The 15,493-nt window shown below is 40.2% G+C and overlaps 1 protein-coding gene across 1 annotated transcript in view; it reads right to left on the bottom strand.

Moving 5' to 3' along the window:
• Positions 1-13,923, bottom strand: part of nlgn2b (neuroligin 2b) — a 57,656-nt gene extending 43,733 nt beyond the window's left edge. The window contains exon 1 of the mRNA XM_061702731.1: positions 13,761-13,923. The gene's annotated coding sequence lies outside the window, so the exon portion shown is untranslated. The remainder of the gene's footprint in view (positions 1-13,760) is intronic.
• Positions 13,924-15,493: the final 1,570 nt, after the last annotated feature.

Raw genomic sequence — 15,493 nt, 5'->3', positions numbered from 1 at the left:
GAACCAGACCAGCAACTGCAAGTCCGGACTTTGTGTGCTTCTGGATAAGTGGACAAAGATTCCCACATGCACACTCGAAATAATTGACCGAAGTCTTCCCACGTGACTGCAAGTTGTTTTAACTGACTAAAAGTGGATGCCTCCTCTGTTGTGTTCTGTTAAAAGCAGTCAAAATATGATAAATATGAATATTACACATTTGTTTTTGCTCTTATTTTCTCATGAGCTGAACTAAAAACAACCTAAGAGTTTTTCTTGGTAGACAAAAGACCTTTTCTCTCAAATATCATTCACAAGTCTGTCTAAATCTGTGAGTGAACATTTCTCCTGTGCCGAGGTAATCCATCCACCTCGCAGGTGCGGTATATCAAGATGCTGTCGAGACAGCATGATTATTGCACAGGTGTGCGTTAGGCCGCCCACAATAAAAGGCCACTCTTGAAAGTGTGGCTGTACTCAATGTGGGAGGGGCTTTTTGGTTATGCAAGCCGATTGTACCAGCAGGTGTTTGGATGTTTTGGGCCTCAGACAATCCCGGAGGTGAAGATGCTGCTTGCGGGGTCATGGCTTGGTGCGGTTACACACGGTCTTCGGTTGGATGTATTGCCAAATTCTTTGAAACAGCTTTGGAGACGGCTTACGGTAGAAAACCGAAGATTCAATTCAAGGGCGACAGCTCTGGTGGACATTCCCGCAGTCAGAATGCCAGTTGCATGCTTGTTAAAGACTTGTGACGTTGTGCTGTGTGATAAAACTGCACATTTTAGAGTGGACTTTTATTGTCGGCAGCCTCAGGCAAACCTGTGCAATAATCATGCTGTCTAATCAGCAGCTTGACATGCAACACTTCTGAGGTGGATGGAAGGAGAGGTGCTCACTAACACAGATTGAGACAGATTTGTGAGCAGTGTTTGAGAGAAATAGCCATCTTGTGTACAAGGGGGGAATAAAATCTTACATCTCCAAGTTCAACTCGAGACAAAGGGGATCAAAAACAAACTTAATATTTCTGTTCAGTATATTTAGCTGACCCCTGTAAACCACATGATCCCCTCACGGGATAAGCGGAATATAAAACGGATGGATGGTGAGAGGATGCCGTATTTCGCCAATAACACGTTACATTGTCCTGTTATTTTTGTATTTTGTGTTTGTAAATTCCAATGGCTCTCGCACAAAAATCAAGATGCGCCACCATTTGCGCTCCAGTCGAGTGCCTACGGTAACATCCGCGAAAAACGAGCACACTGTCGCTCTACCAATACAATTCTGTATTTTTCTTTTCTTTTTAATACCAACATTTTGTACCTATTTCTGGATAAAAGCCATCGGAAAATATTGGAGCTACATGCTTTTCATTGGCCAGTGACGGCAGGACTCCAGGTATCAACTGGGTAAACTTACAGTAAATGTGATGAGATCTCAGTGGCTAATCCATTTTGCAGTGGAAGCTGGAGGTGAGTTGGAAATAAGATTGTGCTCATTAGATACAGGACTCACTCCAGGATCATTTATGTAAATAGTTCCAAGAAGCCTCAAGTCAGGCACGCTCACACAGTCGGACCCATAATTATCTCTATCTTTTGGCGTGGGGCTAGCATTAATGTGATAATGAGAATGGCTTATAGTGATCAAAATGAGTGTGTGTGTGTGCATGTGCGCGTGTGTACAGTCTCATGTCACACTAATTAATGATGCGCCATATAAAAATGGTTAGCTGTGCTGCTCGTCTGTCACAACACTCGTAGTTTGAGTGACCAGTTTGATCGCATCATCTCAAGCTCGAAGGCATCTCGTGAACTCGATAACACGGCCCGGCCACGATGACGATGATGTTTGAGTCGCACTGTTGCTCCTTATTCGAAATAACGATAACGACGGAGACGGTAATCTTTTTTCACACTCGGCACAAAAATGTGGAAAAGGGAAAACACTGGAGAAACACAGTGAGGCGATAAAGGCAGTCTATATTGGCATGTCTGGAGGGGTGCAATTTAAAAGGAGATTTACAGGATGACATTGAATTAACTAGCTTACGATCCTCAGGCAGGCATGTTCAATGCTAAGCCCCCGAGCAAAACTGCAATCATCTTTTATTCTTCAGTGTAGACTAAAGGAAAGTCAAAAAGAGACTTAGGATCTCTGGCTGATTGGAAATTGATAAGTCTGTATGTAGCGATGTGCCCGACACTGGCCTACTTTACACATGACCATTATAATGTGGCAGCACCGAGCGAGAGGCCCCCAATCACCTCCCAAAATTGCACCATACTTGATCTAATCTCTGGCTTGAAGCACAGAGATGCGTTGACATACTCAGCTCTGTCTTCTTTCCATTTTTGGAGGTCAAATAGGAGAAAGAACACTCGTTGCCTACAACATTAGTTGAATCCTTTGAGACCCAGTGGAGAAGCTACGTCAAATAAGTCTGCGTTGACAAAGTAAACTAGAACAGCATTCTGCAGGAGGCAGACTTCACCCAGGGTCAAACTGTTAACTAAAGTGAACACAATCGTCAAACACCATATTGGGTTTTTTTGTCCGACCGCGTTGTAGCTCAAGGCAATTTCTGTCACCATCAGCATACACTTGGCGTGATTGTGACGCAAACGAGAAAAAGTCAAAATGCCCTAATTCTGAAATGTAGCACCAGTCTACAGCTCCAGTCTTTAAAAAAATATATATAAATCAAGCCTCCAGAGCGTCCATTTTTCAAGTCATCGACGTCAACGTGAACTGCGACTGTGACATGCAACTGACGATGGGGTTGTGCAAGAGTGCGCCGTGGCTCAGGGACGGTCAGAGACAAAAGCAAATTAGCAACACTCTCATTAGCATTTGTGTCAGTGAAGTCAACTGTTCAGAGTTCAAAGGAAACCAAATATTACTTTTAGAACCGTACATGCACTGACACACCAACATTTGATATAAATATGATCGTACAATGCCCTCCCCCTCTAAAAAAAAAAAAAAGGAACAAAATCATAACTGTAGTGGAGTGAATGTATATGCAGTAAGAGAACCGTGCATTTCAATGAAACCACAGACATATAACAATCCAATGATGGTTATCAAAGATTCTATCTTTGCAAAGTTAATAATGCTCTTTTTTTTTGAATAAACACGTTCAGAGAGATATTGATTTTTACAATATTTTAGTTACAGTGCTGCTCTAAACTCAGCATGCTGACATCTAAACGGAGCGTCTGTCCTAACAAGGAGGAAAGAGACTTACAGTGGTGAGGTCAGAGGGAAAGAAATGCAGCGCGAGTGTGAGGTTAAATGAGGAAAGAGGCGAGGCTAGCTTCAAAAAAAGATGAGTAGGAGCAGATGTCAGAGGGAAAGCGAGAGGAAAAAACAGGCTAAATGGACGTGTGTGCAGGAATGAGGTTGGCACGCATGGTTAAGTGGTTTGCTGAACATCAAGTGACAGCCCTGCTGCCCTCCACCATACTAATTGTCTTTGTAAATACAGTGGATGCAAAACATCTACTCACCAAGTTGAGGCCAATGTAACATTTGGCAGTGTTTGAACATTTAACTCAGCGATTCTTTCGCATATTACTAGAGGGGACCTGTGCACCACTAGTGGTACTCCTACCACACTTTGAGAACCACTGCATTGAATGTGATTGGTCAATTCTGAACGCAGCCATGTCCCAGTTATAAAAGGGGTGTGCACAGTTGCGCAACCACAACTTTTTTCCCCCCAATTCAGTTTTACAGATTTTAGGCCACATTAATAGTGGAAAAAAGTTTTCAAATGACTTATCTTGGTCTTATATGACAAAAAAACAACAACCAGGCATTAGAACAGGGGTGTGCAGACTTTTTATATCCGCTGTAAGAGCAAATGACACATGGAGTAATATCCAGCATGGCTCTGCTGGCACTTGGGAATACATTTTCTTTAAGATATCCAAACTTGATGAAAACAAACAGATCCAAGTAGCAATTAAGTCGACAAGAGTTGTTCTTTTTCCATCAAAAATCTATGTGAACAAAAAACAAACCACTCCAGCCTTTAATAACCTGAACCTGTCAGTCACATTTTTTTTTTTAGATCTAAAAATGTTCCTCCTTTGTGTGTTTTCTTATTGTATATTTTCAGCTCCTTCGTCACACATCAAGGTGCCTAAGTGACTCATGGTGACGCATTATTTATTTATATGTTAAGAAACACCTCAAAATATGGCTGCCAAGTCTTTTTGTATTATACTAATAAGGAGGCAGATAAACAAAAAATGCATCATACGGGTATTTTTCGGTGTAACTGTGGTGCAGTATTGTTTAAATATGGAAAGCAATTCCCTTGTGTAGCTGTTCGACACGAGCCATTCAGACACCCGCTCGTGATATTAGCCAACACCTCCCACGGGCTCAGATAAGCTTGACAAAGGTAAATAAATAACACAAATACTGTAAGCTAAATAGGAATTGTTGATTGCACAAGTTTGCATTTTCTCTTTTTGAATATTTCATGTCACTTTACAAGTTCTATTGTTTATCTGCACCATACAACAAGAAAAGCCAGTGCAAACATGTTGGGTGGCCAAATGTGTTTCAGTCAGACAGATGATAATAATCATTTTTAAAATGAATGTCAGTAGAGTTTACACTGTTCTTACCGTTTATCAAAGGGGGTCTCCTCTAATTTTAACGACATTTACTGTATCTACTATTCCAAGAAAAAATTAAGTTATTGGCAATAAAGAACCCTGGCTACATTTCAGAGACAGGACTTCAAATTCATGCACTGGTTTGTCCCGTTTTTGAAGTTTTCATAATTAATAGTCCATTTATAAAAGATATCATGCATGACAGAATTTAGATGCATAACCACTGAGTTGAACAAATTGTGAGGGGGAGTGAAAAGCTTTGTGCGATTTTTGGCCGACAGGTGAAATCTGTGGATCCTTCATTCGTTCCAATTTCCATTGGCAATCAAAAATCAAAAAAAGAAAGGAAAAAGGCAATGATTATGTTGTTATTTCTTTAATAATCTAACACAACAACAACAAATAAAAATTGACAGATTTTTCATAATTCAATTTCAGGCTCAGCTCAAAAATACGAAATTGAAAAATGGATCGCAGGACCAAGGACTGAGTTTGATTTCAATATTTAATTGATTGTGTGAACTAGAGGTTTGGTAACATTCATTAGTGAACGATCGGTTAGCCTGTCAGCTGCCACAATCAGACCAGACCACGACTGGGATCCATCAAATGAACGCCTTCTCTGTTCCGCTTTCGTGCACTCCTAGAAGGATTCTTCCGGAATCCTACAAGTCTTCGACACGGGTCTGCTTGATTAAAAAACTAATCAAAATATAACCAGTTCCTTTTTCATTTTTTGATTTCAGATTGCCAATTGACGATGGAAAGAACAAATGACACTCACATTACGTTACTGTACCCCTTTCAGATGCACTCCATTAATTACGTTACTTTATTAAGTACGCTCCAACCAAACTAATTCCGTGAAGTGTAATGTTGTGTTTTTAAGAAATATGTTCATATTTTTTTCTCTTGCAATGCACACATATCTTGACTAGAAATACACATTTCTGTGATTGCATTATGCTCTTTAGTGCTCTTTAATTCTCTGAATTAGGATAAACTATAACATTAAACAATTTTATTATCTTTAGATATGCATGCTCTCAAAACTTTTAATGGCTATATGACAAAGGGAGTGGATATTTTTTATGAAACTCAAACATATTTTTCACAGCATGAATGGTCAGCACTTTTTATTACGCCATTGCAGAAACAAATCATCTCGGCACATCAGTCGTTTCATTCTTGGAAAGTATCAGGAATGTAATTCAACACAACTTTATCTCATTGGGATCAGCCTCACTTTTAAAGATTTCAATTTGAAAGACGTTCTACAGCGAGATCAATGTCATTGTAAATGTAAATCAAAGCTTGAGCTCAGATGACTGAAAAGAAAAATAATAATAATTGGGAAGAAAGCCCCACACACAATGTCTTTGTCTTGTGTTCACCAAGTCTGCAGATATGGCGTGCATTGAGCACTTATTTACTGTTTGTCGGATGCAATTATTTTTTTCCCCTCATAGTTATGACTGTGGGGTGACAATGAGAGCAGCGTAGCAAGTGATATAAACCAGTCCGCAATGCTTTCTGAACCTCAATAAAATCTTGCTGTCCCTGACCGTAATGACAAATTCAATTAATGTGTTCTAGCCCTGTTATTTATTTAACAATGCTGAACAACATCAAGATGATGATTTATTGATTTCGCATCGTAATAACAAAATAAATAAAACAAATCATAATTACACTTGCATCTTTGAATAAGGGAGGTATTTTATCTGCATCGTGTGTGCGGTCAATGCACTTTGTTTCATACTTAGGGTCCAAAGTTTACTCATTTTTCATCTACACTGTTATTAAATTATTATGTATAAAGAATTTAAGTGAAATAAACATATGACATTATGTTTTTCTGGTGAGGTTTTTGCACATGTTGTTTCTCCGGTCTCTTTAGATCAATCAAACAAGTTTAATAATGAGTTTGCCAGGTGAGCCTTCACATTAATTAGCCAGTCACATATTTTATGCATAAGGAGGAAAAATAAGGCTCCTTCAGCTGATGAAAAAGTCATTTTGGGTGCCTGATGGGAACAAAATGACATCTACAAAATACACTTCCTACCATGGTACTAGGGGCGGTCAAAAAGTAACAAGCCCAATTTGATTAATTGATTTTTTTCCCCCGAAATTTTGAGTTTGTATTTACTTATAAATACTCGTTTGAAGGGTTTTTTTTGGTTTTTTTTTTTTAAAGTTACTTTTAGTCATGTTCTCTTCCTGTCAGCCATTTTGGAAATAACGTCTTTGTTGGTTGCCCGTCAGAAGCAGAGAGAGCTGTGTGCTTTGGAAGGTGAACCACCACCAAACATTTTCAAAAAGTTTCAAAAATGTGTATGGGTTGAGGGTTATAGCACTATTCCCCGGGATTAATGGCTGAAGATGGTTTGCACCTCCTTTGCTTGTCACGGAGGTCACTCAAAGAAAGGCTCTTGTACTTTGCCTTTGATCCTGGACACCCACTTTTTTGAAAATATTTTGAGGTGGTTCCCCTTCCAAAGCAAGAAATTGAATTACGGCTCTCGGCTTCCAAAATGTCTAACAGGAAGAAATCTGAAATCTGTGGATGGTGTGGGTATGAAGGAGAAAAACCCATGGTGTGGCCACCATCATCTCTTGACCTCAACCCTTTTGAGAACCTGTAGAGCATTTTTCAAAGGAAGATCTATGAGGGTGGACAGCAGGTCACCTCCAATCAGCACCTCTAGAAAGGTCCCTGTGTTAATGTCACTTGATCACCAACGTCAGTTGATTTTTGTTTTTTAAAATATGATCTCCATGTAATTGTTTTTTAAACAGTCGTTCAGAACGATTTTGAACACTGTATTTTAAGTAATTTTGCACACAAAAAAAGTACATTTTGGTCAAAACTAAATTTCAAATATTACAGGTGCTAATATAATTACTAATGATCACTATGTTGTATTCTCCGTAAAACACTCAAACTCCGAAATGGAATAAAAACAGCATATGCCTAATAATTTGGAACAGCATGTATTAAAGATCTACTGGAAGCAGACAGCTTTACTGCTGCTTAACTGTGTCATACCCAAGCACTTTTGACCGACATTACATTTCAGAAGAGGGATCTTAATCTGCAAAACTATTCCAGCAACCACATACACAAACACAAAACAAGCAGCTTCTGAAATTTAAATGTTGCCTTAAGAGGCCTGTCATGTTGAACCGAGAGCATACCTTGAAAGATGGGATGAGCTTTCTGCATTGACGATGAGTTAGTTGAAGTGGAGCACAAAAACTTGCGTGTGATGTATTCTGCTTAGATGATTTGTATACCAAATGTGGCAAGTTTTTTTTTTTTTTTTTTTTTTTTTTTCTTCCTCCTACCACTCTTGAAGGGAGTTGAATAAGATGGCATGATATTTTAACATGACATTTGGTGCTACTGCGTGCACTGCTTCAAATACATGCAGCACGCTGATATTGTTGGAAAGAGAAGCCAAGTATCTTTGGGTCAGACAGTCAAAAAAATATTTTTAAAAAATAAGACTGGAGCTCAAACATATCCTGTAGAACTGTTGTTCTGACAAACAGCAACAGAAATAAAAGCAAGAAAAAAAAGCTGGATTTTGTGGCTTAGCGGGCACACACAAAACAATAGCATTGTGCTCCACCAATCATGAACGACTCAATAATGCACACATCTCTTTTCACTGTGATTAGACAGTAAAGGTTTCACTCGAAAACAACAGTTTTGTGTTTTCCATCTCCAAATCACCGTTGTTGTGGAAATGAGTGACCAAACAACAGTTTTCAAAAGCGGTAAAGGTAAAGGTAACGGACCCCAAATGGGGAATCTCTTAAGGTTTTGAAATAGTTGAGGTGGAAACTAGATTCTGGTTTAAAGAACTATACATGTACAGTCATGCATGAATGTATAAAAAGACACACTTTTTTCCCCCCCTGACTGTCTGACATGTTATTAGACTAAACATTTCCTGTTTTAGGTCAATTAGGATTACCAAAATGATTTCTATTTGCTAAATGCCAGAATAATGAGAGAAGGATTTTTTTTAATTTTTTTTTTAGACAAATATAGGCTATAATTAATAGACAATACAGCCATGGCTAAAAACATTGGCAGTATTTTTAGCCATGACTGTAAGTATCAAGGTTGTTGAGAAGTAGCGCTGGGTTTCTAAAGGATATCAAGTCACTCTAAAGCTGTGTAATTAAAGGAGTCTGCATGATCTGCCAAGCAGCTTTTATGATTTATATTACTGCTTCTGTTATGGGTTGTATATACATGCGCAAAATTTCCCATACTGCTCCGACTCCCCCGCCCCATACAATCTAGAGCATCAGGCCATCTCATTTGTTGTAGGTGTTGAACTGAAATACAACTTTGTGCAAGAGCTTTGCTTACTAGTTACCGGAGGAACTGTATGGAAGACGAGAAGAAAAAAAAAACACACACACACACACATAGAACAAACACCACACTACTATGAGGAGGAGTCGGTAAAATGGCACATATGGTGACAGGGTAATCTCCAAGAGACAGTGCAGCTGACTAGCAAACATTACTTGTACTCAAATATGACTACCGTTCAACTAAAACAGATTTTAAAATTGTGATGTCCACTTTTTGTTGACATTTATTTAACATGATTTGCAAGAAGACAAAAAACAATAACTGGTTGTATCTGGTTGGTGCTTGTATTTCTTGTACTATTGTTTTCACGACTTTGTTTGGAAGCTCTTTCAATATCATCAGTCTTAACAATTACACTAATTGTGTTTGCTGAGTTGCCTTTGCCATAATGTGCCCGATTGCGTCTTGTCTTCTATACTGTAGCGGACGTACCAATCATTCAAGCCCCCTGAATTACACTCAGCAAATCCCAAGCTGCCTCTCTAATATAATCATCTATAACACATTTCACCCCCAATTAGAAGAAATTGATTTTGCTAAGCAGATCAGAGGTAATATTGTAGAAGTGCCCGGTTGTATGTGGGAGGAATATTTCTTTATTTTTAACAAGATATGGGACTCTGTGTTTCACTTCAATTATTGTGTGGTTAAACCACTTTTCAGGTCGCTCGGCGTAAATGTGATCTAGCTTTACATTTTTCATTTACTCATCGACCAAATGTTCGTTCCACAGCTGGGGAAAGAGCATTCATTTGTACTATTTACTACGGAGTCAACATCGGACACAAAATGAAGGGAGGGTTGAATGCCAACTATGACAATACATACCACAATAAATATACAATACATACCACCAGATCCAGGATATTGCACGGTGTTTCTCATCCTCTCCAGTATTCAATTTATATTTAATGCAGAGTAGTGCGAGCATTCGTGTCGGTCTGAATAATTTGTTTTTCATAGAGCCTCGTGGCCATGACGTAATTATGCACTTGTGTTTGTGCCCTTTGAACTCTGCCTGTGACATGACCGAGTAAAATCATTTCACCAGTTCTCTTGATCGATCGTGAGAAAGACACTTAAAAAAAATGTTTTCATTGTAAAGCTTTATAACAAATCACCCAAACAAATTTTATATCTAATTTGCCTGATTTTTTTTTTTTTTTAAACGGAACAAAGAAAAAAGAATATCAAGACTATTGTTTCCTGGTATGTCGTCTACATAACTACTTGATTAATGGTGGGTTCCCACTATCTGTTTCATATCAAAACAGCACTGACTGTTCCATCTGAATGCCTTATCGAGATTGTGATAACTGCCCCAAAAAAGCTTTCATTATCACAGCTGCTGAAAGAATCACGTCTGATGACTTCAGGGCAAAGCTCAGTTTTTGTTTCGTTTGATTTTGTTTTGTTTTGTTTTGTTTTGTTTTGCAGGTGTTTGGTGCGATATTCTTTCCAGGCATCATTGGTTCTGGTTTTACCTCATGGATGTTTGTTATGTGATGTTGTTGAAAACAGGTTACGCAACGTGGTTACCATGGCGTTTGCACTGATGCTTCTCCAGCTTCACTTTGCTCGCACATAATGGGTCAGGTCAAGCTCTCCTACTTTTCTTCTCCTTGGTCGTGGCTTGACTGAGAGCTGGGTCATTCTAACCTTAGCGTCTTCACACAGAAATGTACATTTCCAAATCCCCATAGCAGAGTCTGCACCATGAATTCAGCATATATAGTTTGCTTTTAAAAAGATCATGTAACGTACAGTAGCTGGCAGAGACGGGGAGATGACGCAAGTCAAATACATTGAAGCATGTGGAAGGAACTTATTTTGCATTCATTGATAATTAGGTAAACACAAACGAACTGTAATATTTTTTAAAAATGTTCGTGACAGCTCAACAAGTGGTCAGACGAGGACTCTCGTAGACTTTCTCAATTCTTGATCCGCACTACGTGCGCACAATCCCACAGACGTGTCGTTGAGTGACTGGCCCACAACTCAGAGTGATGTGACATTTACTTCAGGGATGATGGGAGGAGGGGGTGGACCCAGAAGCACGGACAAAAACAGCATTGCTATCATCCAGTCTCTCAGTCGCTGTATCAGAATACTGGACAAGGCAAGATTAGCGGGTATAACTGCATCCTTCTCTTATTATTAAAGAATTCACGAGAACCTAACTCTTTTTGACCTAAATGGAATAGAATCCTTATTGTTGTCACTGACAAAACCTGGATCTGTCCCACTAGTATTTTATGACAAAATGACTCATGTCAAAAAGGTACAGCGAATACAGAAAATTGTGAAGAAGAAGAAAATGTAGTCCAGAATTGTAAGTCTGATACATTGGCATCATGAAATGTGTAACAATGACAGACAAACTGGAGTTTACTTGAAATAAGCAATTATCCACGCAAATGTCTCCTCTTGGACTATGTGACAAACGTCATCTTCTCTTCCTAGAAAAAGTTACGTTTGTTGGAATTGTACGATTTTCTAGCAACATGGGTATCACTGCCCTCATGCAAATTCCCGAAAAGTTACAAACTACCCCCCCCCTCCCCCCCAAAAAATTGCATCCTACAATAACACGCTCCAAAATGATGGCGCCCATGGTGCTCTGTAAAAAATGCTTTGGTGCGCTTCGAGTCGGAGTGAACTTGGGGCAAAGCGAAATATTGTTACTTGATGCGGTCGACTGACATCGATTAACAATGGTAGTGTCCAAGAAGAAGCAGTAAAAATACATATACATAAAAATAGTACAAACTATGCAGGATTCACTATTCATTTGGGGAAAACGAGGTTTGGATATTATGCTGCATAAAGCTAGTTGGTAAAAAAGCCGGCCAAAAGTATATTTATCTAAAAAGTAAATACTAGCTAAGTGCGGTCGCCCGCCATGCTAATTTTGGTTGGGGACATTTTGAGGTCATACTCTGTTAGTTGCGATTGGCATTTACGACTTTACGGTTTGCCATCGTTTAGGTACACTCATTTAGCATTTTAGGGAGTATCCTTTTCATAACAAATACCTTTGTTACATGGTTACCATGTCATTTTTTCCTCTCATGCATCAACCATTTTAACAAACAAACTGATAAATGAATACACCTTTTTTTTTTTTTTAATGCAAGTGTTTTATGGACATTCAGTGCATAACAGCCAGCAGGGCAAGGAGCTAAGACAGTATATATTTTTTATACCGGTTCATTTTTGTCTCGTAACAAGGCTCATTGGTCCTAAAATTGAAAATTCCCATTAAACCACGCAGTAATGCAGCATCAGAGAGCAGATACGTAAAGGGCCCATTTCATCTACGACCAAATCTATGATCTGTGCCTTGTTTTTGAAATTCATGGCATTCTACAATCAATAGAAGTGCAAGACAAAAGTATGGAGCGCAAAGCAAGCAAGCTGATGAAAATTTCAAGTCGGTGTCGTGTTCAGTGGTTTGTTTTGTACATTTAAGTACACCGTGGGAATGGAATTAAAACCTTGACATCTGACAAGGTTGCGCTCTCGTCTGTGTAAATAATCACTGTTAGTCAATCAATAATACAAGAAACTCTCAACTCGTGATGTGGGAGGGCACATCGCACACGTCATTTTTCAGACACTTGCCACATATCATCCAAAGGAATTTCGTATTACATGACTTGTCTTCATGTTGTCACGCTGTGGTTTTTTTGTTTTTGTTTGTTTATTCTTTTCATTTCTTAGAAAGGACAAATGACTGTACTAAACACAATATTAGCAGCACTGCTTTGAGAACCTTCAGGGTAAAGAAGATGCTTCCTGGATGTAAAGAAATCATGGAGATGCTAATAGTTCCGGGGCTTTTGGTTTGGTTGTCAAACTGCCTCAACGCTTTTCCCATTTGTGTTTTTTTGTTTTTTTTTGGTTGTGTATATAATTTGTAATTATGACGGTGCTGACTGTGGAGCAAATAAGAAGTTGATGCAAGGTTAGTTCAAGAAAGCAACCTATTGCATTGAAACAGGTAGCCCATATTTCTGGAATTGGAAATACACCATTTTCATCAGTGACCTGTCAGAACAGAGGTCTTGTTGTCTAGCATCAACCGAGCTCTGGCCGACCACCTCTGAATATTAATGGAGCCCTCCCTGGGTCATCAGCGAGTGTGCATTTAATTCCCTGTCTGGATCTTGTAGGACACTGGCTTTGTGTGTCTGTGCATGTCAATGTGTGTTTCCACTGTGTTGGATGTTTTCCACCGGAGAAGACATCACCATCACAAGTGAGATCATCTTGATAGCTTCTGATTGAGATGATCGAGATCTTTTGCAATTATTAAATCATTGGGGCTGCCACAAGCATAATAATTGCACAGCCGCACAATGGAGTTGGAAAGATATTTTTTAAATTTATTTTATTATTAATTTTTTTTGGGGGGGGGATGAACAGGCATCGCCTTTTTCGCAGTCTTTCGTGACCGCGACCGGGTAGCGGATGCATGCAAGCATAGCGGGCTGCTGCTCAGATGTGACACTTTATCAACAGGCGAGGAAGAGCTGAGGCTCCCACGGGAAAAGACACGACTCCATCCGCGCGACGTGACAACAAAGTCACAATTCGCATCCCCCCCCCAAATGGTGCCAGTGCGTCAAGATGGACTACGTGCGCAATGTGCAAAGTCGCCAGCAGAGCATGAACATATCCAAGATAGTCCGCAAACGTCTCACAGGGAGCTTGACGGCGCTCAACATACGTCTTACCTTCAGAAGACAGCGGCGGCGCCTTTCCGAGGATGACGGCGGTCCGAACCGTGCAAAAGTCCCTTTAGTATCCTCTGCTGTTGGGAACTAGGCCATTTCTTGCGCGGACGTGATTATTTCTCAGGAGAGTCACAGGCATTCGCACACCAGCACACCTTCCCCGGTTCCGTCCGGCGTCCCCCCCCCCCCCCCCCCCCCAAAAAAAAAAGCACAGCAGCCCCTTCTTCCCCCTCCTCCTCCGCCTCCTCTCATTCCTCTCACACAACACGTTGATCTGCTTTAAGGTAGCACATTATTATTATTATTTTAATGTTGAAATTCAGACGAGTGAATGATTCGTAAAAAAAAGAAAAAGAAAAAAAACAAAACAAAAAAACAAATGGAGGCGCAATGCAATAGCGTCGAAACAGCGCGTTGTTTGCAGTCAACGCGGGGTTCTGTGTGTCCTCTCTGGTCCAATCATGATCCAGAACATCTGTTCCGTGCACCGGACCGACAGGGCCCCTCAAAAAAAAAAAAACTCACATCAGCCTGTCTTCATATGTGAAATAGACACCCCGCAAAAAAAAGCTCCATGCTCCTTTTTTCTTTTTCCTTTTTACGCGCGCTCTCTCTCCCTATCTCTCTCTCTCTCCCTCTCTCTCTCTCTCTCTCTCTCCCTCTCTCTCCCTCTATCCCTCTCTTCCGAGGTACCGGATCCTCAACAATATTGGATCACTGTGACAACGCTGTGGCTGTTCGTGGCTTTCTAATGCACATCTGAGGATGCAGCGGTCAGTTGCTGCATGCGACGAAGAGGCTCTCAATCGACGCGCACGCGCCTCTCGCGCGCACGCGCTCACAGGGACACCGCTTCAATATTTCAAGATCGTTGTCATGACGAGGAGGTCCGACGCATAACTCGGTGACATTGTGCTGACGTCATCACGTGAAAAAAAAGAAAAAGAAAAAAAAAAGTCATCATCTCAGGCAATGTGTGGGGACGGGGGGACGGGGGGGAGGGGGGTTCTGCACATAATGCGATTTTATTATTCCAATGCAATTGAGACCATTCAGAATAACGAATTTTCCTCACTCGCTTTGAGTACGAGAGGATCAAAATGCCACCTTTTGGTTTCCAAAATTTGGGACTTATTTACTTACATCAACACTTAAATGAAGCTGTTGCAATGACGTCACTGCATACCTGGGGGCATCGGTGCCTTACTTCAGTTGAGACCGAGCCTGCGGGAAAGAGCAAATAAATCTTTGTTATATCTTTCCCAAAGATGCCACAAGATAGCGGCAAAGGAATATTTGTGTCTAAATGAAGTTCCTCAATCACTTCAACATAGTTCCTTGACACCAAAATGCAACGAGATGGCAGCAAAGCACCACTCAAGTCACGTCAATATAGTTTAGTTCCTTTGGCCTGACCACAAAGACAACAAAGGCGCGCAGTGTCAAATTTTCATTTTGAAAGCTTATTGCATTTGGCGACAGTAACTAAGGAGCGTGGCCATTGTCAATCTGCCATATATCAATTTTCTGACACCTTTAATCTCTTTTGGTTAATTACAGTTTATTACTTTGTTATTTGTCGACCTTTCTCTTTCAATCCGGTCACGACCTGCTGCATCTCTGGCAGAGAAGAGGCGGTCAGGGAATTTTGCAGCTTTTGAATTCTTGCTCCACCCACTAAATGCAGACCTCTGTCACATGCAGACGAAATGAAAGTGTCAAATTTCAGATTA

The sequence above is a fragment of the Phycodurus eques genome, chromosome 17, assembly GCF_024500275.1.
Source record: "Phycodurus eques isolate BA_2022a chromosome 17, UOR_Pequ_1.1, whole genome shotgun sequence".
Taxonomy (NCBI): domain Eukaryota; kingdom Metazoa; phylum Chordata; class Actinopteri; order Syngnathiformes; family Syngnathidae; genus Phycodurus; species Phycodurus eques.
This window is presented reverse-complemented; position numbering and strand designations above follow the sequence as displayed.